This window comes from Aquarana catesbeiana, linkage group LG02, assembly GCF_042186555.1.
Source record: "Aquarana catesbeiana isolate 2022-GZ linkage group LG02, ASM4218655v1, whole genome shotgun sequence".
NCBI lineage: Eukaryota > Metazoa > Chordata > Amphibia > Anura > Ranidae > Aquarana > Aquarana catesbeiana.
The window spans coordinates 7,929,231-7,953,752 of NC_133325.1; the positions used below are offsets into that span (position 1 = coordinate 7,929,231).

At 46.3% G+C, this 24,522-nt stretch overlaps 1 protein-coding gene and 1 pseudogene across 1 annotated transcript in view; one reads left to right on the forward strand and one right to left on the reverse strand.

Annotated features, from left to right (window-relative positions):
• The window catches only part of LOC141126596 (uncharacterized), a 34,091-nt gene extending 13,684 nt beyond the window's left edge, over positions 1-20,407 (reverse strand). Inside the window, exon 1 of the mRNA XM_073612519.1 lies at positions 20,155-20,407. The gene's annotated coding sequence lies outside the window, so the exon portion shown is untranslated. The remainder of the gene's footprint in view (positions 1-20,154) is intronic.
• The window catches only part of LOC141126578 (uncharacterized), a 1,610,887-nt pseudogene that overhangs the window by 1,150,681 nt on the left and 435,684 nt on the right, over positions 1-24,522 (forward strand).

The following is a 24,522-nucleotide window of genomic DNA, read 5'->3' on the forward strand; positions in this document are numbered from 1 at the left end:
GTCTGTCCATGACAGGACCACAAGGTTTGGGCGTTACATGGAAGGGTAGGACAAGACTTCAAAAAGTGACCTGCCTGGCCACAATAAAGGCACAATCTCTCCCTCCTCCTAAGGGCTCTCTCATCCACAGAGAGACGCGTGAAACACAAGTGCATGGGTTCATCTTCACAGACCGACTCAGTACCAGGAGGCATGGAAGGTGAGGGAGGCATGGGTGGGACTGCAAAGCTCAGAGACAAATGTACAGGAGGCTTGTGCCAGCGTTTATTAAAAGAGAGTCTTTCTCTGAGTCTGGAGTCAATGAGGATGGCAAATGTGATCAAGCTCTCCAGCTCAGTGGGTATATCTCGAGCTGCTATCTCATCCTTGATGTTATACGAGAGACCATGAGAGAAGGCAGCCACGAGGGCCTCATTGTTCCAAGCAACCTCTGCTGCCAGAGTACGGAATTCAATGGCGTAATCGGCAACAGTTCTCGTACTCTGATGGACATGAGGCTCTTGGCAGCAGAATCGGAGCGTGCAGGAACGTCAAATACCCTCTTGAAGAAAGCCACAAATTCTGGGTACCTCAGGACCACGGGTTTTTGCATTTCCCATAGAGGGTTTGCCCAGGCCAAGGCCCTCTCAGAAAGCAAAGATGTCATAAAAACTACTTTGCTTCTGTCTGTGGGAAATGCCTGGGGCAGCATCTCAAAGTATATTTCAACCTGGTTGGGAAACCCTCTGCATTTAACTGGATCGCCCCCAAATCGCTGGGTAAGCGGAGCGGAACCATACATGCCTCTTATAGAGGTAATACTCGAGGCGGGTGCCTGCACAGAAACTGGAGCAGCAGCAGGGACGGCCTGCAACACAGGTTGTACCTGAGCAGCCAAAGTGGAAGATTCCAGGTGAGCCGTGCGACTCAGGAGCGTTTGTAATGCCATGGTAAACTGATCCATGCGGTGATCCTGGTCATCCAATCTGGAAAAAATATTACCAACAAGTGGACTGATTGCATCTTCTGAATTCATGGCCTTCGCATACTGTCAGAAACCATGAATCAGACCGAGACAGAAGTACAGTTAATCACACTTGTTTAATAATAATAAAAAGGTAAACAGAGTAAGTGTAGTCAATACATAGCCAGAGTTCAGTAACCAGATTAGGTAGTCAGCCAATGCCAATGTCAGAGAGCCAGAGATCAACGTAGTTGTACAGCAAGCAGGATCAGGAGCCAGAAGGGACGTCAGCTGAGCAAGTCTTCAATAGGAATGCAGGAGAAAGTCTGAGATGTGACCAAAGATTTTTCCGAGTGAACAGAATTCCCATCTTGAAGATGGAAAATAATAGAGAGAATGAATCTCCCCAGTGTTAGGTTCGGTTCTTTTGAACCTCTTAGCCTAGGCTCAGACACTGGGTGTGTGGATTTCAACCCCTTCACCGGTGAGGTAAACAAGACACATACACAGGTTGTACGTGAATAATAAATACAATTTAATGCGTGCTTGGAGATTGAATATATAGGGTAACTGTCACGTACTCCACTCGCAGGAGGACCAATCAAAATACAAGTTAAAGTTATACATCCTAGCATCATAGCATGACTTCTCTTTGTGTGTTATCACATAGCTTTCTTTAGCACACTTCCTTGGGTCTCATCCTGTATAGGCTAAGCTTGTGCGTCACTTAAAGCAGAAGCGTGTAACCACATTCTAATAATTCAAATGTCAAGCGTCTGTGGCCTAAACAAATGTATGAGAAATAGAGAACTTATCTTAAACTAACATCTAAATTTATATATTAGCTTGCGTAGCTAAAAAGCAGAACTTTAAAGTCTAGCTGAACATCACAAAAGTTATAAGTTCATTTAAAGTACAAGCCTTTATATATATACTTATAAATCAAATAGAAGCAATAGAAGCAATTACCAATCAAAAGCAATTTACCCTTATAAAGCAATTATGAATCAAAAGCAATTTTACCCTTATACCCAGTGGGGACACAGACAGCAATAGAAATCTGAGAAAGGGTCTAATCCTTCCCTACTCTATCCAAAACAAGCAAAAAAAAATCACCTTTCAATAAAAGTTGTGAAAATGAAATAAAAAGTAGCGCTTTTATTATATTTGCACTTGTTGGTTTGACTTTTTACACAGCGGCTATATATATATATATATATATTTTTTTAATTTATTTTATATTTTCTTTATCCTCCACATTTTTTCATGGATGTGTTCGAATACAGGACCTCTAGGTCCTTAAATACTGATGGTGTATTTACGAATACTAATCCCAATACTGAACTAGGGGGTATGTTCATCAGACTCAAAAATCTGATGATTAGCGAACTTCACCTTCAATGGGATACCGCTTTCCTTGAGCAATACGTCAAGGAACAGATGGTCCCTAGAGGTCTGAGGTGGGACATCCATCCTCAGCAAGATGAGGTAGATTTAGAACCATGGTTCAAATTTTTCAATGAGGCGGGCTTGAGATTGTTGAGATTCCTATTAGACAAAAAACAGACTAAACTGTCCCTCATTGATATTGAAATTAAGGATTTGAAGGAAAAATTAACTCCACATAAAACAACCGCAGAATATATCTCACTATCCACTAGTTTGAGAAATACGTTAGAAAAAGAGGAGAAAGAACAAAGGAATAAAAAACAAAAAAAGTACAACAGAGATTATACTGCTTATACCACACTTTCGGTCTTCAATTGGCAGAGAAAGCTCAATTCTCTCCCAGTTGCCAATGGTGATCCTCCTTCTATGGAGACCACCATGGCAACAACTACCAATTCAGACCGAACTCTGATATACCAACCCGCATACAAACCAGAATCCAGAGAACCCCCACCTCCCAAAAGAAGTGCAGAACAAGGATCACCCAGACCACCCGGGGTTCCCCCCCCACCGGGAGGCCGGGGTGGGAGGGGCGCCCCGAGGACAAGACGTCAGTCTAGAGGACACCCGGTAGATCCTCACAATAAGGTTAACTCGCGGGTTCCCCCTTCTAATTATGTAGACCCCCGTAATTATCACACCCCACCACGGCAGAGTTTGGATCATAGCTATCACTCTCCGATTCGTGTGAACAACAGATTCAGCCCTCTTAGGGACAATGTCCCCTATGAGAGATACGGAGGTACATACTCTCATTATGAAAGAGAGGGTGATTATTACCATCGTTCCCCTTACATTTACAATCAAAGTAGGCCAGGCCCCCACCATCCTCAGGGTTTTCAGAGGACCACAGACTACCATCCAGGAAATTTAGACAGAAAAGAGGGACCAGAGGGGGGAGGAGGGTCCAACGCCAAAAGGAAAAGAGTGTAAGAGGAATGAGTATTTTCAATTTGAGTTCTGCTGTACTAACAGAAGCTGAGAAATCAGTCCTGGACAGAGGACTCAAGTTTGTACCCCCCAAACCACTTAACCACTTTGCAACATTCATTGTTGTTCTTAAATTCACCCAGAAGTTGAGTGTACAGAGGCATTTTCTCACCAAAATCACTCCCCCTATACACCACACCACTGTTCCAGTCACCACCCCAGCGGTGACATCTACTCACAATAGAACCGTACCTTTTACCGAGGGAACGTGTTTGCAGCCTCAGGTAATCCATTCGGGATTGTCCAACTCGTCCCTATTCAATCCCCCTGGCACCTTGGCCCCTTATATCCAGGTCTTCAAGAGTTTGGTCTTGGAGGACCTGGATAGACTGGCTAAATGTCGGAAACGCTTTTATGTCAAACCTGACATCAAGACGGGTTTAAAATCACTGTGTGAAAATAAGAACCTGGTCATCCGCCCGGCGGATAAGGGCGAAGGCATCGTTGTTCTTGATAAAGCTGATTATCTTCGAGAGATGAATAGGATTTTAGGGGACTCTGATACTTATCAGTGCATCCCTAGGGATCCCACAATTTCCTTCAAAAAAGCTTTGGTTGAATTGGTAGAGGAAGGCTTTTCCTTGGGAATTCTCAACAAAAAGGAAAAATGCTTTTTGGTCCCCCAAGTACCACGTATTCCCGCCATATACTATCTTCCCAAGGTTCATAAGAACCCAACCAATCCTCCCGGCCGACCCATTGTCAGCGGGATAGATTCGGTTACGGCGAGGATTGGCAAATACGTGGACTTCTACTTACAACCACTTGTCCAGGCCACCCCCTCCTATCTGAAGGACACCCGAGACACAATTAAACTATTGGAGTCTGTTGTAATTAAGAAAGATACTTTCCTGGTTACAGCTGACGTTGCAGCGTTATATACGTGCATACCACACCATCTGGGTTTTGAAGCAGTCGAAAACCATCTCTCCAGAGATGGAAGACTCCCCACACTACAACGAAACTTCATTATGCAGCTGTTAAAATTTGCAATCAGGCATAATTATTTCTGGTTTCAGGACAAATTCTTTTTACAACAGAGGGGCGTGACCATGGGGGCCAAATTTGCCCCCAGTCTCGCTAACCTCTTCATGGCCCAGTGGGAGGAGGATGTCGTCTATACTGCCCGGAGACCCAAATTGGTTCTTTGGGCCAGGTACATAGACGACATCCTCCTCCTTTGGGAAGGAGATCGGCCATCACTCGAGGGCTTCATGAATACTCTCAACGCCAACGACAGGGGGATTTCGTTGAGTTTTGAAGCCAGCACAACCAAGGTGCATTTCCTCGATCTGGAAATTTCAGTTGTGCACCAACACCTAGAGTTCCGTACCTACTTCAAACCCACAGATCGGAATGGGTACATTCCGATCGACAGCTGCCATCGCGAAGAATGGCTTCGGTCAGTCCCCCGCAGCCAGTTTTTAAGATTGAGGCGCAACTGTACCCAGACTTCAGATTTTTTATCCCAATCTCAAGTCCTCAGAAGTAGATTCCTGGATAAGGGTTACGACCCTCACCTGCTAGACAGCGAAATCAATAGAGCACTACTCACTGAAAGGCAGGCTACGCTTATAGAACGCTCTAAAGACAACACTACATTTAATGCTAAGCTATCCTTTTTTACCACCCATTCCATTCAATCTAAACAGATTAAACGTATTATTAAAAAACATTGGGGAATATTACAGAACGATAGACTACTTGGTCCTGTTTTACCCAAACAGGCCTCGGTAGTCTTTAGAGGCGCTAGGTCCATTCAGGGACAGATCGCCCCAAATATAATAGACCCCCCAAAAAAAGTGTTGTTCTTTCAGGAGTGTAAAGGTTACTACCCCTGTCGTAAGTGCCAGGTCTGCCTACATAATATTGGGGGAAGACGCAAGAGTGTCACTTTTAAGTCCACTGTCACTTCCCGCACCTACTCCATGAAGCATTTCACCACGTGTTCCTCACAATACATCGTTTATCTGATAACCTGTCCTTGCCACAAACAATATGTGGGTCGCACGATCAGAACCTTTTCTGTTCGTGTTAATGAACATGTGGCTGCAATCAAAAAAGGTAGGGACAAGCACACTGTGCCACGTCACTACCTGGAACACCATGACAGGGATCCCACAGGCACTCTGTTCCAGGTTATTGACAAGTTTGTCCCGCACTGGAGGGGTGAGTCTCGTCTGCGTGGGGTTTCACGTCTCGAGACATACTGGATTCACGAGTTGAGGTCCTTCTTCCCGTTTGGGATGAACGTGGAGTGGGACCTCAACTCGTTTATCAATTCATCCTAACACTCCCTTTTTTGTATTCATTTCATCACACCTGCATATATTTTCAGGTGCTCCCCTTTAATACTACCACCTATGTTTATTTCCACATTATTCTATTTTCCCCCGTGTTGGCGCAATTTTTTGGGGGTGCGCTTACATTATATTCAGAGGTGAGCTACACCTTCCGCATGTTGGCTTTTCACACTGGCTTGTGCACGGTTAACATTATGAGGATGGCTCTTACTTTGTAGATGCAATGTTCATGAACCCATTTTATATCATGTTTTTAGAAGACATTGCATTTTATTCATTTATCTTGTCTGTTGTTTTGATAGGAAGGGATTATTATTACACTTTGGGGGCTCTCGCCAGCATTGATGTATTTAGTGCTGGTTTTTGGTCCCTTGATTTTTAACTGTTAGAAGTCAGCCGAGCACTACCCTTCCTTTCAGGCGCGCCACTCAACTGCATGGCCCTTGCCCTTGTGCCTTGCCGTCTGTTGAGTGGTGCGTCCCCTTCCCCATTTCTTAGGTAACTTTTTGCTAGTTTTCCATCATTGAGGTGGGATTTCTGGCTGCTATTCATGTTTTTTGTTACTTCCGGAGACACGGGGGAGGAGCCTGGGCACCGGCGTTGGGAACGTTCTATCTGACGCTCGTCCCGCCTCCCTCTTCCTCTCCCTGACTTCCAGAGAGAGGTATCACATGACAGGGGATGCACGTGGAGCTGGTCCTGCGCTCCGACGTCACTTCCTCATGTCTGTCTCATGGAGGTTGGGCGGCGCCGCCAGTGACTTCCTGTCTTCACAGCGATTGGTGGCTGGCTCCGCCCGCCCCCTGAAACATAGTCCCTGATTGGCACTGACTCCCTGTTGCTTTAGAGCTGACACAGAAGTGTCAGCAATGGGAGTATTGTGCATAAAAGTCCGTTTCTTGTTCATTCCACTTCATTACAAAATGTTTGAACATTCTGATGTGATATCATGCTACTATTTATCTATGTAAGGTCTTTTTGGCGATATATAACAGGTTAAATTCCGTTCCTTGTTTATTTCATTTTTGAACAGTCTGAGGTTGTATTATTCAATTATTTTTCTATGTGAGGTCTGTTTGGTGACATACAACAATTTAATCACACACTATGTATACTAATGCATGATGTTTCACACCTGTCAGGTCCACCCAGGTGTGATCATGTGACCCCATTCATCCAATGGGGAAGGTTGTTTGACAGCACACACAATTTGCTCTTTTGGAATGTTTTTTATAAATATTAGACAACTTGGAGGGGATGCTGCATGCCCCAGTAGACGATCCATTGATCGAAAAGCTTCGGGCGCTTCCAGCATCCTCCTTGTTGCCCATTTTCGATTTTATACTCTGTGATCACATTTTATTGTTACCTGGCGTTTTTAGCAATAAAAATCCTATTTTTGCTCATCTACACTATGTGGAGCTTGTTTATTTTTTCTCCACATACTTACTGAGAGATTCAACCAGCCTTCACTCCAGCCTTTGTACGTGACGCATTGTTCCCTCTGATCCGCACCTTGGCCATCCTTTGGGAGGACCCACCTGGCGACCCCGGGAGATCCGCGCAGAGTTTGACCCAGAAGGTTCGCAGAGCTGTGATGTCCATTCACTGGCCCTGAGAGGCAACCCGCTCGAGTGACTCCCTGTCGTTGACAAGGGAGTCCATCATATCTGGTAAGAGTTTCTTACACACCACCTTTACCAAGTCGCATGTTGTTGAGAGATACAACTTGGGGATGATTTGTTGATTCACCTGCGTTTTAACTTCTGTCTCCCTGCATCCATGCATGGTTTTCAGTGGGACATTCCATGTCATTTGTTTCCTGCTCACCGACAGGATTTTATTCACCTATATTGAGAGACTTACAAGTTTCACTGTTATGTTTATTATTTGTGGACATTTGTTTTTTTCAGTTGTTTTCTTGATTAAAGACTTTTGGCACCATTTATGCGCTACTTTTTATTTCATTTTCACATGTTTCTTTGGTTGTTGTCACCTTGTAAGTAGCTGCTCCGCACCATATATTCTTTCAATTTAGCGCAGTGTACACTTTTATTATATTTTCAATAAAAGTTTCCTCATAGCTGAGCTCCTCCGTGCTCATTATTTTAGTTCTTCTAGATATAGTCCAGGTCTGGGCTTCTGAGGGGTTGGTGTACCTTACATAGTTACATAGTTACATAGTAGGTGAGGTTGAAAAAAGACACAAGTCCATCAAGTCCAACCTATGTGTGTGATTATGTGTCAGTATTACCTTACATATCCCTGTATGTTGCGGTCGTTCAGGTGCTTATCTAATAGTTTCTTGAAGCTATCAATGCTCCCCGCTGAGACCACCGCCTGTGGAAGGGAATTCCACATCCTTGCCGTTCTTACAGTAAAGAACCCTCTACGTAGTTTAAGGTTAAACCTCTTTTCTTCTAATTGTAATGAGTGGCCCCGAGTCTTATTAAACTCTCTTCTGCGAAAAAGTTTTATCCTTATTGTGGGGTCACCAGTACAGTAATTGTAAATTGAAATCATATCCCCTCTCAAGCGTCTCTTCTCCAGAGAGAATAAGTTCAGAGCTCGCAACCTTTTCTCATAACTAAGATACTCCAGACCCTTTATTAGCTTTGTTGCCCTTCTTTGTACTCGCTCCATTTCCAGTACATCCTTCCTGAGGACTGGTGCCCAGAACTGGACAGCATACTCCAGGTGCGGCCGAACCAGAGTCTTGTAGAGCGGGAGAATTATCGTTTTATCTCTGGAGTTGATCCCCCTTTTAATACATGCCAATATTCTGTTTGCTTTATTAGCAGCAGCTTGGCATTGCATGCGATTGCTGTGCCTATCATCTACTAGGACCCCCAGGTCCTTTTCCATCCTAGATTCCCCCAGAGGTTCTCCCCCCAGTGTATAGATTGCATTCATATTTTTGCCACCCAAATGCATTATTTTACATTTTTCTACATTGAACCTCATTTGCCATGTAGTCGCCCACCCCATTAATTTGTTCAGGTCTTTTTGCAAGGTTTCCACATCCTGCGGAGAAGTTATTGCCCTGCTTAGCTTAGTATCATCTGCAAATACAGAGATTGAACTGTTTATCCCATCCTCCAGATCATTTATAAACAAATTAAATAGGATTGGTCCCAGCACAGAACCCTGGGGAACCCCACTACCCACCCCTGACCATTCTGAGTACTCCCCATTTATCACCACCCTCTGAACACGCCCTTGTAGCCAGTTTTCAATCCATGTACTCACCCTATGGTCCATGCCAACGCACCTTATTTTGTACAGTAAACGTTTATGGGGAACTGTGTCAAATGCTTTTGCAAAATCCAGATACACCACGTCTACGGGCCTTCCTTTATCTAGATGGCAACTCACCTCCTCATAGAAGGTTAATAGATTGGTTCGGCAAGAACGATTCTTCATGAATCCATGCTGATTACTGCTAATGATATCGTTCTTATTACTAAAATCTTGTATATAGTCCCTTATCATCCCCTCCAAGATTTTACATACTATTGATGTTAGGCTAACTGGTCTGTAATTCCCAGGGATGTTTTTTGGGCCCTTTTTAAATATTGGTGCTACATTGGCTTTTCTCCAATCAGCTGGTACCATTCCAGTCAATAGACTGTCTGTAAAAATTAGGAACAACGGTCTGGCAATCACCTGACTGAGTTCCCTAAGTACCCTCGGGTGCAAGCCATCTGGTCCCGGTGATTTATTAATGTTAAGTTTCTCAAGTCTAATTTTAATTCCGTCCTCTGTTAACCATGGAGGTGCTTCCTGTGTTGTGTCATGAGGATAAACACTGCAGTTTTGGTTACTGAAGCCCCCCGATTCACTCGTGAAGACTGAGGAGAAGAATAAATTCAATACCTTTGCCATCTCCCCATCCTTTGTAACCAGATGTCCTTCCTCATTCTTTATGGGGCCAATATGGTCTGTCCTCCCTTTTTTACTGTTTACATACTTAAAGAATTTCTTGGGATTTTTTTTGCTCTCCTCCGCTATGTGTCTTTCATGTTCTATCTTAGCCGTCCTAATTGCACCCTTACATTTCTTATTGCATTCTTTATAAAGTCTGAATGCTGAGGATGATCCCTCAACCTTGTATTTTTTTAAGGCCTTCTCCTTTGCTTTTATATGCATTTTTACATTGGAGTTAAGCCATCCAGGATTTTTGTTCGCTCTTTTAAATTTATTACCCAATGGGATACATTGGCTAATGCCCTTATTTAATATGCTCTTAAAGCAAACCCATCTCTCCTCCGTATTCTTTGTTCCTAATATTTTATCCCAATTTATGCCTTTTAGCAAGTTTGTAGTTTAGGGAAGTTGGCTCTTTTGAAATTCAGTGTCTTTGTGTTCCCTTCATGTTTCCTATTTGTGTGATTTATACTGAAACTAAATGACCTGTGATCGTTGTTACCTAAATTGCCCCATATTTCCACATCTGTGATCAGGTCTGTATTGTTGGTAATCAGTAGATCCAGTATTGTTTTATTTCTAGTTGGTGCGTCTACCATCTGACCCATAAAATTGTCCTGCAAGACATTAAGGAACTGGCGAGCCTTAAATGAATGCGCGGTTCCCTCCGCCCAGTCTATGTCTGGATAATTAAAATCCCCCATTATGATAACACTTCCCATCCTTGCTGCTAATCCAAATTGTGATAGGAGATCCGTCTCCACTTCCTCCCTCAGGTTAGGGGGCCTATAGCATACTCCCAGTATTATTTTCCCCTTAGCTTCATCCCTTTGGAGCTCTACCCATAAGGATTCCACCTCCTCCCTAGCTCCCTCAGTGATGTCATCTCTCACATTTGCTTGTACATTATTCTTGATATATAGGCATACCCCTCCCCCTTTTTTACCCTCTCTATCCTTGCGGTATAGGGTATACCCTTGAATGTTTGCCAGCCAATCATGAGAGCTGTTGAACCAGGTCTCTGAAATTCCCACAAAATCCAAATCCTCCTTGTACAACAGTATCTCTAGTTCACCCATCTTGTCTGCCATGCTCCTGGCATTGGTGAACATGCCACATAGTTTAGACCGGTCGCATATTGTCCTCGTATTGGGTGTTTCAAAATTGGTGAGCCTTCCCTCAGTTTGTACATTGATATGTCCTGTAGATGGGTACATTGATATTAGAGATGAGCTGTTGGTTGTACCCTAACCCAGGTGCAGACTGAATTTTGCTAATGCTGAACTAAATTAAACCTCCGGAGGCAGCAGGTATTGATACATTGAAACCTATTTAACCCCTCGATCACCACCTAGTGTTAACCCCTTACCCTGCCAGTCGCATTTATACAGTAATCAATGCATTTTTATAGCACGGATCGCTGTTTAAATGTGAATGGTCCCAAAAATGTGTCAAAAGCATCTGATAACAATTTCATCTGGGTGCAGTGTTGTATGACCGCACAATTGTCATTCAAATTGTGACAGCACTGAAAGCTGAAAAATGGCTTGGGCAGGAAGGGGCTGAAAATGCCCTGTATTGAAGTGGTTAAAGAAAAGGGCTGGTAAGGGTATTGGTACAGTCCTAAAGATATCAAGAATTTTTGGTAAAATAACCAATTTTAAAAGTTGCTATTCTTCCCATCCAAGAGATTTCACATTTGCCCAGTTGTAAGATCTCTGTCTGAGCATAATGTAGTCATTTTTTATAATCGGCATTGTAGAGGTGGCTAGATTTGGCGGTTAGATAAATCCCTATATATTGGATTTTACGGTTATCCCAATTACAAGGAAATAAAGATTTCATTTTTGTCCGTATTTTGTGACTAAGGTTGGTTGTAAGGACCTGGCATTTGGATACGTAAATTTTATAGTAAGATATGGCGCTGAAGGTCTCAATCATCACGCATACCTCAAGTAAGGAAGAATCCACATCAGAAAGTGTCAATATGACGTTGTCTGCGAATAATCCTATTTTATGGCATTTGCTGGCTACTGAAATGCCTTTTATAGTCGGGGAGCTCCTGATGGCATCCACAAAGGGTTCCATAACTAATGTAATTATCAAGGGAGAAAGGGGGCAACCCTGCCTTGTGCCATTTGTGACGTTAAAGGCGTCGGAGAGTACAGAGGAGGTAAAAGCTTGTGCCGAGGTTTGTGTATAACGCTAAAATGGCTGAGGAGGACGAAACCTGCAAAACCAAAAGTTTGTTAGGGTATCTTGTAAATACCCCCAATGTACCCCATCAAAAGCCTTTTCAGCGTCTAGAGCTACAGAGGCAGTAGGCAGTTAGCGGCTCTCAGCTATACAGAGCAGATTGAGGATTCTGCGGGTGCCATCGAGTGCTTGACAACCTTTTACAAATCCTACTTGATCTGGGGCTATTAAGGATGGTGTTACTTCAGCCACTCTGTTAGCAATAACCTTTGCGTAAACCTTGAGGTCTGCATTAAGGAGAGATATTGGTATAAAGCTCTGTGGTATAATGGGATCCTTCCCTGGTTTGGGCAATGTGACTACTAGAGCTCTAAACATTTATGCTGGTAATGCACCAAAGGATGCCACTGTATTAAATACTTTAAATAAATGTGGAACCAGGGTATCTGAGAAGTTCTGGTAGTACTCCGCTGATAAACCATCTGGTCCTGGTGATTTGTTCAGAGCCAGGGATTTAAGAACTCTTCTAATTTCTTCGGTAGAAATCTGAGCATTAAGGTGTTCTAACACTTTGGGGATCAAGAGCCGGAAGTTTAACAGGCCCTTTGTTTTTGATGCAGGTCCATTAAAGTCTATTATACGCAAAACGCAATCTGCTGTGGGAAAATAAGTCCCAGATCCTTTCCAAAAATGCGCCGGCTGAAAAAAGGCATAGATGTGAACGTGTACCTTAGGAACGCATGTTAAATGGACTGTAGTGCATTTCTGCAACTTGCAAAACGTACTAAAAAACACATAGATGTGAAGAGTAAAGGGTCTAGGGTAAAGGTCCCACACTATGATGGTGTCAGGTCACCTGAGACCAGGTGACAGATGCACTCTGTAGGAGTCGGAAGTGCACTACTAAAGTAGTGGACTTTAGGACTGACAGCTGCGGATTGAACCCTGGAAGGTTCAGGAAGCAGGTCTACAGGTCTACATGGATCCAAGTGGGAGCTAGAGCATAGATTCCCCAGGACGCGGAGTCTAAGAACCAGCGAGTGTTCACCAGAGCCTCTAGTGGTGAGGATGGACTGTGCTGCAGTCTGGCTCCAGGTCGCGGCCCCCAGGGTCTCACAGCTCACGCTCACCGTAGACTTACAGGAGAAGAGGAAGGAGGCAGCAGGCTGGAACGACAGGGAAGTAAGGGGTAAGCCAAAGGTCAGGGCAACTAGCAGACAAGGATAAATATAACACGCCAAAGGTCAGGGTAACAAGCAGACAGGGAGAGTCGGGAACAGGCCAAAGTCGGTAGCAGGAATCAGATGTAGAAAACACAGTAAGTACACATGGAGGCTAACACACAATGGTTGATCAGCACTGCTGGCTTGCAGTGCACAGGTTAATATAGGGTTCCATGATAGGGCCTGGGGTGGGGCCATGCTTAGAGGAGAGGTTATAAAACCAGTCAGGTGAGAGGCAGCTGGTCTTTAGAGATGAACACATGGAGACAGGTAAGCTGACAGAGAAAACTATTGCATAACCATGACAGATGGTTCCCAAGATAACCAGAGGTTTCCACATCCAATCAGACAGCTGGTTCCTCTGGGACACCAACAGAGTCCATGAGGGGATATATCCCTTAACAGACTTACTCCATCGATATAATGGTGCAGCACCACCTACTGGACAGAGGGAGACCTGCGCATGCTTACACATTGGCTTTATAATCACCATCACAAAAAGATCACAAGTCCCATTGTTCCCAGTTAGCCATACTGTACATGTATAAATATGAGACAACAAACCGGCACCTCAGTTTATGCAGGAGAGAAACAACTCAATGTCCCTGAAAAAGACCCCAGGGCACTGTATACATGATACTAAATCCAAAGACAACAACACCATCAGCCATAAAGCCAGTACAACGTGTAGCACATCACTGTTCGACTCAAACATCGTCTGTTTGATCGTTCGCCGAATTGCGAACGATATGGGCCATTCGCGCCAAATTCGTGTGGCGCGTCACGGCCCATAATTCACTGCGGCATTGCAGTGCATTGCTGGCTGATGATTGGCCAAGCATGCACTATGACGCGCATGCTTGGCCAATCACAGCGCCGTCTGAACAGAGAGCCGTAATTGCCCAAAGCCAAGGAGGCTTTGGCCAATTATGGCTCAGGGGATTTAGTACATGCCCCAAACTATATAAGGCCGCCTGCACGGCGGCCCTGTGTAGTGTGTTCCGGTGTTCATAGATAGAGAGAGAGACAGACAGTGTCATTTGATTTAAGTTAGATAGATTAGGCAGGACAGTCAGTTAGCTGCACTTACAGTGTATTGTGTATATATATGCATCCCAGGTGTTGTGTATATATATATATATATATATATATATATATATATATATATATATATATATATACACACTGTATTCAGTTTAGCTAGATTTGTTCCTGTTATCTTGCTACTGACAGGCAGGCTTGTGTTGTTACAGTATTTACAGCTACCTGAAGAAAATTGCTGGTGTGCTTCTGATCCTATTAGTACCACAGTCAGGCAGCTAGACTATTTACAGTTAGTGTAGTGCGTCCTGCTCACAGTGTTCAGCTAAAACTACAAGTTAGTTTAGTGTGACCTCTGCACAGTGTTCAGCTAAAGCTACAAGTTAGTGTAGTGCGTCCTCCTCACAGTGTTCAGCTAAAACTACAAGTTAGTGTAGTGCACAGTGTTCAGCTAAAGCTACAAGTTAGTGTAGTGCGTCCTCCTCACAGTGTTCAGCTAAAACTACAAGTTAGTGTAGTGCGACCTCTGCAGAGTGTTCAGCTAAAGCTACAAGTTAGTGTAGTACGTCCTCCTCACAGTGTTCAGCTAAAACTACAAGTTAGTGTAGTGCGACCTCTGCAGAGTGTTCAGCTAAAGCTACAAGTTGGTGTAGTGCGTCCTCCTCACAGTGTTCAGCTAAAAGTACAAGTTTATGTAGTGCGACCTCTGCACAGTGTTCAGCTAAAGCTACAAGTTAGTGTACTGCGACCTCTGCACAGTGTTCAGCTAAAGCTACAAGTTAGTGTAGTGCGTCCTCCTCACAGTGTTCAGCTAAAGCTACAAGTTAGTGTAGTGCGACCTCTGCACAGTGTTCAGCTAAAGCTACAAATTAGTGTAGTACGACCCCTGCACAGTGTTCAGCTAAAGCTACCTGTAGAAGGTTGGTGATGTTCTCATACTACAGGCAGGCAGTTCATTTTGCTAGCTGCAGTATCAGTATATATATATATATATATATATATATATATATATATATATATATATATATATATATATCCCAGCTTAGTGCGGCTTCAGGCCATTAGTATGTCTGGAAGGCCAACAAAGAGAGGCAGACAGTCACAAGCCAATAAAAGAGGGCAAGCAGGCTCTGTGTCTAGAGGCAACAGTGCTGGTCGTGGAGACGGTGCATCCTCATCAGCACGTGGCCGTAGGACACGCTTGGTCTTTTTCGGCAGCTGGCCGTGTTGAGCCCCAACATGCGGAAGACTTGGTCGAGTGGATGACCAAGCCGTTCTCATCCTCCTCATCCTCTCTCACCCATGCTCAGGGTACTTTATCTGGCAAAGCAGCTGCCAACGCGGCCTCTTTCCTTGGCTCAATGTCATCAGTGACTCCTTCCCTAGCCCCACCATGTCCTCCTGAGGAGTCCCTCAAACTGTTTGACCACAGTGTTGGGTACATGCTCCAGGAGGATGCCCAGCGTTTAGAAGGCTCTGATGATGATACTGAGCTAGATGAAGGCAGTAACGTGAGCACGGACAGAGGGGGCGCCCAAGAAGGACAGCAATCTGGCAGTCATGCTCACCCTGCTGCAGCATACTGCCAGGTTTGCTCCAGTGATGAGGAGGGAGGGGATGATAAGGTCACTGACTCAATGTGGGTGCCTGATAGGAGAGAGGAGGAGGAAGAGGAGGCACATCACCAACGAGGCAGGATGCCCTCCAGGGGACAGCCTAAGGGCAGCACACTGACTGCATCACACCGCAAAGCTCCGTATGTACAGGGCACTGCTGCTTACAAAAGTTCTTTGGTGTGGGCCTTTTTTGAGATGAGTGCATCAGATTGCGCCGTTGCTATTTGCAACATATGTCTCAAGCGTATCTCGCGTGGCCAAAACATCTCCCGCTTGGGCACCACATGCTTGACCAGACATATGTTGACCTGCCATGCAGTTCGTTGGCAAGCGTATCTAAAAGACCCACACCAAAGAACAAAGAGAACCTCTCCATGCTCCTCATAAGCTGAGATCTCCAACCCCACTATACCTTCAGTCCTCTCTGAGACCTGCAGTGAGAGGAATGAAGGTGTAGAATTAGGTGTGTCACAGCCAAGTACGCAATCTGCTTTCAGTACACTGACGTCAGATTGTACCAGGCAAATTTCCCTGCCCCAGCTGCTGCACCGCCGAAAGAAGTTCGCTCCCAGCCATCCACATGCCCAGCGATTGAATGCTAGCTTGGCAAAATTGCTAGCACTTCAACTGCTACCTTTTCAGTTGGTAGACTCTGTCCCCTTCCGTGAGTTTGTGGAATGTGCGGTTCCTCAGTGGCAGGTACCCAAATGCCACTTTTTCTCATAGAAGGCGATTCTGGCTCTCTACCGGTACGTGGAAGGCAATGTCCATGCCTCGCTGGACAGGGCGGTCAGCGGTAAGGTGCATATTACCGCTGACTCATGGTCCAGCAGGCATGGACTGGGACTTTACCTAAGTTTCACCGCGCATTGGGTGACTCTGCTGGCAGCTGGGAAGGATGCAGGACAAGGTGCAGTACCTGCACCTTGCAGAAACCAGCGGTGCTCCATAGGCATTCAAGGGGCTACGCAAGTACGCAGGCCAAAAGATGCCATGCGGTGTTTGAGCTGGTGTGCTTGGGGAACAGGAGCCACACTGAGGCAGAGGTTCTGTCAGCTCTGCAGGGGCAGGTTCAGAGGTGGTTGACGCCATGCCAACTTGAGGCAGGAATGGTGGTTTGCGACAATGGCACCAACCTCCTCTCCGCCCTCCGACAGGGACAACTGACCCATGTGCCCTGTTTGGCTCATGTCCTTAACTTGGTGGTGCAGCGGTTCTTGGGCAGGTACCCGGGCTTACAGGATGTCCTGAGGCAGGCCAGGAAAGTCTGTGTGCGTTTACACCGGTCATATAATGCCAGTGCTTGGCTAGAAGACCTGCAAAAGGAGTTTAACCTGCCAAAGAACCGCCTAATCTGTGACATGCCCATCAGGTGGAACTCAACGTTGGCCATGCTGCAGCGGCTGCACACGCAGCAGAGGGCCACCAATGAGTCCCTGTGCGACTATGGCACTAGGACAGGGTCAGGGGAGCTTGTTTTTTTTTACCCCACACCAGTGGGCCATGATCAGGGATGCATGCACTGTCCTGTCACCATTTGAGGAGGCCACGAGGATGGTGAGCAGTGGCAGTGCATGCATCAGTTACACTGTCCCCCTTGTCCACCTGTTGGAGCACACACTGCGTGGACTAATGGACAGGGCACTTTAGGCAGAACAAAGGCAGGAAGAGGAGGACTTACTTAGCTCTCAAGGCCCCCTTTATCCAGACAGTGTTCCTGCGTGCCCGCCAATCACATAGGAAGAGGACAAGGAGGAGGAGGAGGATTGTGTCAGTATGGAGGTGGAGCCTGTCACTCAGCATCAGCAGTAGTCTTTAAGGGATCAGTCCCAAGAAACACATGGACTTATATGTGGCTGGGAGGAGGTGGCTGATGTCGTCCTTAGTGACCCAGAGGACTCCGGACAGAATGCCTCAGCAAACCTACGCTGCATGGCCTCCCTGATCCTGCAAAGCCTGCTTAAGGATCCTCGTATTCGTGGTATCAAGGAGAAGGACCAATACTGGCTGGCAACCCTCCTTGATCCACATTACAAGGGTAAGGTTGCAGACCTTATCTTGCCGTTGCAGAGGGAACAGAGGATGAAACATCTTCGGGAGGCCTTGCAGAAAGGTCTGTGCAATGCGTTCCCAGAGACTGGGAGGTTACAATCTCCTGTTTCTGGACAACGTGTTGCTGAGGCTTCGGTCAGTCAAAGAAGGAGCGGTGGAGAAGGGGGCCGTCTGACCGATGCGTTCAGACAATTTTTTAGTCCGCAGGCCCAAGGTATGAACGGTTCCAGCAACCATCGCCAGCGTCTGTTTTACATGGTGCAGGAATACCTAGGGGCAAGATCTGACTTGGACACCTTTCCCATCGAAAATCCTCTGGGTTACTGGGTCTTGAGGATGGATCACTGGCCAGAGCTTGCACAGTATGCAATTGAGCTACTGGCCTGTACTGCATCCAGCGTTCTTTCGGAACGCACATTCAGTGCTGCTGGAGGCTTTGTAATCGATCACAGGGTGCGTCTGTCCACTGACTCGGTCGATCGACTGACCTTCATAAAAATGAATCAGTCTTGGATCACCACCAGCTACCAAGCACCTGATGCTGATGTAACCGAATAATTTTTTTTGAAATGTCAGAACCCTTTAAGACTGCCTATGCTGATGCTGAGTGACTATCCTGTTATGCTGAGTGACTATCCTCTTCCTCCTCAATGATCATGCTGATAGCTTGTAAGGACAATTTGGTTCTGGGCGCCGCCACCAGTGCCTAAGGCCCAATTTTTCAGCCCCTGTTTAACAGGGGCATGTAATTACAATTTTTGATGCAATACTTTTCAGCAGGGCTTGTTCCTGCGTTCCAACTAGAGTGTCTGTGAGGGGTTGCAGTGTTGTGGCACCAGCACCAGTGCCTAAGGCCCAATTTTTCAGCCCCTGTTCAACAGGGACATGTAATTACAATTCTTGATCGAATATTTCACAGCAGAGCCCGTTTCTGCACATACCAAGATTAACTGTGAGGACTTACAGTGTTGTGGCACCACCACCACCACCATCACCAAAGGCCTAATTTTTCAGCCCCTGTTCAACAGGGACATGTAATTACAGTTCTTGATCTAATATTTCACAGCAGGGCCCTGTGAGGGCTTACAGTGTTGTGGCCACAGCAACACCTAAGGCCCAAATTTCTGCTGAGTATATAGGGCAGGACCCTACTTTCAAACATTCAACTTACAAACGACTCCTACTTGCAAAGGGAAGGAGACAACAGGAAGTGAGATGAAATCTACCCCTAGGAAGGGAAATTCTCTCCTGTAAGAGTTAATATGGGAAAAACTTTTCTCCTTTCCACCGATGCTTTATCACCAATCCTTGTTTCACTAAAACCCCCAAATTTTCAAAAAAACATTTGTCATTGGGACAGAAAGTGAGGTGAAATCTTCTGAAGAGGAGGACAGACAGCAAAAGAAATGTCACAGGGGTGATAACCCTTCCCTATGTTTTCCAAAAAGCTTAAAATAGATTTTTTGGCTGGAGCTAAACACGTTAAAAATGTACCAGTTCAAAATTACAAACAGATTCTACTTAACAACAAACCTACAGTCCCTGTCTTGTTTGCACCGCCTGTATACTGCTGTTCAGAGTATATAGGGCCTGGTGGCCCCACACCTTTCCTTATTTTAATTTGGGTGCGGGGTTCCCCTTAATAATCATACAGGACCCAAAGGGCCTGGTAATGGACTGGGGGGTACCCATGCCGTTTGTCTCACTGATTTTCATCCATATTGCCAGGACCCGACATTACATTAAACCCGCAAGCAGTTTTAATTGACTTTTATTCCTAAAAAAATGACATTTTGTGCAGGGACTGTTCTAAACACAGGAAACACGCACCACTTTACAGGCATACTATAGACACCCCCCCAGGTATGATATTTAAAGGAATATTTCACTTTTTTTTTTTTACTTTAAGCATCATTAAAATCACTGCTCCTGAAAAAACTGCAGTTTTTAATAGTTTTTTTGCATTGATCCTGGGGTAGGACCCGGGTCCCCAAACCCTTTTTAGGACAATACCATGCAAATTAGCCTTTAAAATGAGCACTTTTGATTTTGAACGCTCGAGTCCCATAGAGGTCAATGGGGTTCTAACGTTTGTTCGAATTTTCGGTCCATTCGCAGGTTCTGGTGCGAACCAAACCGGGGGGTGTTCGGCTCATCCCTGCACCCCACACATATTAAACTACTAACCCCCCCCCCCCGGTGTTCCTACATATGAACTCCGCCCTCACTTAATGTACCCAATATATGATAATGGAACAGTTATATAGAAATACCACCTAGCAGAACATCATCAGCAAAACCACCAGGAAATCTATGTGATCTAAGTGATTTCATAAAACAAAGTGTGTATGGTCCTTGAGATTGCAATGATCCTATGGCTGCAATCTAGTAATGACTTGAGCAATACAAGGTACCTGTGTGACCGGTGTGTTCAATGGTTATAGAATTCTCCATAAGACGAGTGTTGGGATCACATAAATAACCAGAGAATGAAGGAGAAGCTGTGTGATCGGAGTCTGGTGGTGTGATATCCGGCTCCCCCCTCCTACTCGGAATTCTTAGAGTCTGGAATGTGGAGGTTTGCTCCTCACAAAGATACAAAGTATTATCAGGACTTCTGTTGAAGGAATGATAAGAGCTGAGCTAATTCATCTCAAGAGGAAGTTGAGCAACTGAACACATTTCCTGTTGAATGTTGGTGGGCGTGATGGAAACTGCACCCTTTAATGTCTAGCTGACTTCCTCTTTTGTGTTAGTTTTATAAATCTACAAGAATTTTCAGAGACCATCTCACACTGAACAGAATTCTCATCTTAGGGATGGGAAATAATAGAGAGGATGAATCTCCCCAGTGGGGACACAGACAGCAATAGAAATCTGAGGAAAGGTCTAATCCTTCTCTACTCTATCCAAAATAACCCAAAAAATAGCCTTTACATAAATGTTTCCATGAGCTCCTCCATGCTCTTTATTTTAGTTGTCCTATCTCTGTCTATGTACAGAACACCAGTCAAGGTAGATATAGGCCAGGTCTGGGCTTCTGGGGGGGTTGGGGTACCTGGTGAGCCTGCCCTCAGTTTGTACATCGATATGTCCTATTAGATGGGTACATTGTTATTAGAGATGAGCTGTTGGTTCCTCCCTAACCAAGGTACAGAACTAATTATACTCATCCAGAGGTTTGTCAAAATTATGAACTAAATTGAACCCCCAGTGGCAGCAGGTATCGGTACATTTAGCAATAATATTACCACAATGTGACAGTTTCCTGTCTCACTAAAACAGTGTGCATGTCACAAACTAGTGGAATTGTGGCCCCTCAGTGCAGTCTGTATATATGATGGAGTTTAAGTCCTAAGAAGGGCAAAGGTACAGAATCTAAGGAGCCACCTGGTATTCACCGGTGCACCCCACAAAGAGGAGTGGCACATGTTTCCCGTGCTTAGAACAGTCCCTGCACAAAATGACATTTTTAGAGGAATAAAAGTCATTTAAAACTGCTTGCGGCTTTAATGTAATGTCGGGTCCCGGCAATATGGATGAAAATCAGTGAGACAAACGGCATGGGTACCCCCCAGTCCATTACCAGGCCCTTTTGGTCTTGTATGGATATTAAGGGGAACCCCGCACCCAAATTAAAATAAGGAAAGGCGTGGGGCCACCAGGCCCTATATACTCTGAACAGCAGTATACAGGCGGTGCAAACAAGACAGGGACTGTAGGTTTGTTGTTAAGTAGAATCTGTTTGTAATTTTGAACTGGTACATTTTTAAAGTTGGCCAAGCATGTGGGTCATAGTGCATGCTTGGCTAATCATCAGCCAGCAATGCACTGCGATGCCGCAGTGAATTATGGGCCATGGCGCGCCATTCGAATTTGGCGCGAACGGCCCATATCATTCGCAATTCGACGAACGGTCGAACATGGGTTCGATTCGAACTCGAAGCTCATCCCTACTGACCAGTATACAATGGATGCTCGGGGTCACAGTGTGAGAAAGGAAGCTCGGGGGTCCACTGGTTAACACAGAATGCACCTGGAAACTGAGGTCTCTTGGTTCACCAGAGGCACAGAGATGCAGAGTATGTTGGAGAAACTGCGGTCACAGAAGTGCAAGTCTCTCAAGAATGAACAAGAGTGCAGGGGACAATAAAGTGCACAGGAGTCACTGGAGACAAATAGAGGTTCCCTGAAGACAGACAACACTGGAGACAAATGGGTACAGGGGTTCCCTGAAGACAGACAAGTGCAGAAGTCACTGGAGACACACAGGTTTTTGAGTGTAAGGGTTCCTTGGAGTCAGAGGAGTGCTCAGGGGTCACAGTTGCTGGAATCAGAGGAACACAGACAGACACTAGAGGCACAGGGGGAGCACAGGGTATAATCACTGAGAGCAGTGGCGTCACTAGGGTTGGTGTCACCTGGTGCGATAAAACATGGTGTCACCCCCCTCCTGTCTAGGCTGCCCAGCACCCTGCATGTAGCGCACGGTCATGGGGCACACCCCAAACCGGCCCCTGTAAATTATAGTGTAGGGTGATATAGTGGCAGGTTAGGGTAGTATAGGGTGGTATAGTGGCAGGTTGGAGTGGTATAGTGGCAGGTTGGGGTGGCACAGGGCAGGTTAGGGTAGTATAGAGTGGTATAGTGGCAGGTTGGGGTGGTATAGGGTAGGTTGTGGTGGTATATTGGAAGGTTAGGGTGGTATATTGGCAGGTTGGGGTGGTATATTGGCAGGTTGGGGTGGTACAAGGCAGGTTGGAGTGGTATAGGGCAGGTTGGGGTGGCACAAGGCAGGTTGGGGTGGTATAGGGCAGGTTGGGATGGCACAGGGCAGGTTGGAGTGGCATAGGGCAGGTTGGGGTGGCACAAGGCAGGTTGGGGTGGTACAGGTCAGGTTGGAGTGGTATAGGGCAGGTTGGAGTGGCACAGGGCAGGTTGGAGTGGCACAGGACAAGTTGGGGTGGTACAGGGCAGGTTAGGGTGGCACAGGGCAGGTTGGAGTGGTATAGGGCAGGTTGGGGTGACACAGGGCATGTGGGGGTGGCACAGAGCAAATTGGGGTGGTACAGGGCAGGTTAGGGTGGCACAGGGCAGGTTGGAGTGGTATAGGGTAGGTTTGGGTGACACAGGGCAGGTTGGGGTGACACAGGGCATGTTGGGGTGGCACAGGGCAGGTTGAGGTGGCACAGGGCAGGTTGGAGTTGTATAGAGCAGGTTAGGGTGGCACAGGGCAGGTTGGGGTGGTAGAGGGCAGGTTGGGGTGGTACAGGGCAGGTTGAAGTGGAATAGGGCAGGTTGGGGTGGCACAGGGCAGGTTGGAATGGCACAGGACAAGTTGGGGTGGTACAGGGCAGGTTGGAGTAGTATAGCGCAGGTTGTGGTGGTATATTGGAAGGTTAGGGTGGTATATTGGCAGATTGGGGTGGTATAGGGCAGGTTGGGGTGGTACAGGGCAGGTTGGGGTGGTATATTGGAAGATTGGGGTGGTACAGGGCAGGTTGGGGTAGCACAGGGGAGGTTGGGATGGCATAGGGCAGGTTGGGTTGGCACAGGGCAGGTGTGGGTAGTATAGAGCAGGTTAGGGTGGCACAGGGCAGGTTGGAGTAGCACAGGGCATGTTGGGATGGCACAGGGCAGGTTGGGGTGGTATAGGGCAGGTGTGGGTAGTATAGAGCAGGTTGGGGTGGCACAGGGCATTTTAGGACTCTATGCAGTGAGAGTGTGCTGTGCAGTAACTTACAGCATGCCTCATTCCTGCAGATGAAGAGTTGGGCGGGTCTGCTGTGTCCTGGCCTATGTCTCCTTCAGCTGCGGGATCAGCCAGTGTGAAGGGGTCTGTGGGAGGAGTGGAGGAGGTGGCACGACCACACCCCCAGCTCAGCCCACCAACTTCGGCTGCCTCAGAGATATTGGAGATCCCAGAGTGACAGCCTAACCCGAAGGGGGGGAGTTATAGGCAGCTTCTCCCCGCACTGCTGGATGCCCTGCTCGCACCGCTCCGAGCCTAGCTATAGTAGTGTTTAGCGGCGGCCCCGGTGTCACCCCTCTGGCGGGTGTCACCCGGTGCGGGCCACACCCCCCGTACCCCCATAGCAACGCCACTGACTGAGAGAATGGGAAGAGCTCAGCTAGGAGAAGTGACATGGGAGTCATGGAGGGGCTCTGGGCACCACAGAGTCACAGGAAGACATGGGATACACTGGGCACACTGAAACAGGAACACAGGAACTTCGATACTGAGCCCTTGGTCAAGGTGTGAAAACAAATTGCTCAGGAAATGGATGTATGAGCACAGCTTAAAATAGAAAGATTAACTAATATAAACCCAAATGTACTCTGCACTAATGCAAACACCTTTCGCGATGTAGCACCCTGATGTTCAGGCAGGGTTTCTCCTAAATTCACCTGCCAGGTATAGTTGCCTTGGCCTATTGTTAGGGATCAATTGATTTCACCCTAAGTCTCTAATTGCGGAACTTTTCTCTTCTGTCACTAGGTGGTCTAGTACTTGGTTGCATTAGATAAGACAAGGGCAATGCAAGGACAGATTAGGAGTATGTGGGGTATCTCAACCAATGGGCAGGGGTTTTCTTGAACCCCTTGGCCTGCTAGGAGAACCTAAATATTTGGGTGGAGTCAGGTGATCTATGTTCTGTGCCACCTGGATGGCTGTCTCAGTGGACGTGTGTTGTGCTGCCCCAGGCTGCTAGGCCAGAGTTTGGGCCTATTCCGGAGACATCTGGCTGCTAGGCTGTCTGAGCACCTATCCAGAAGCAAGA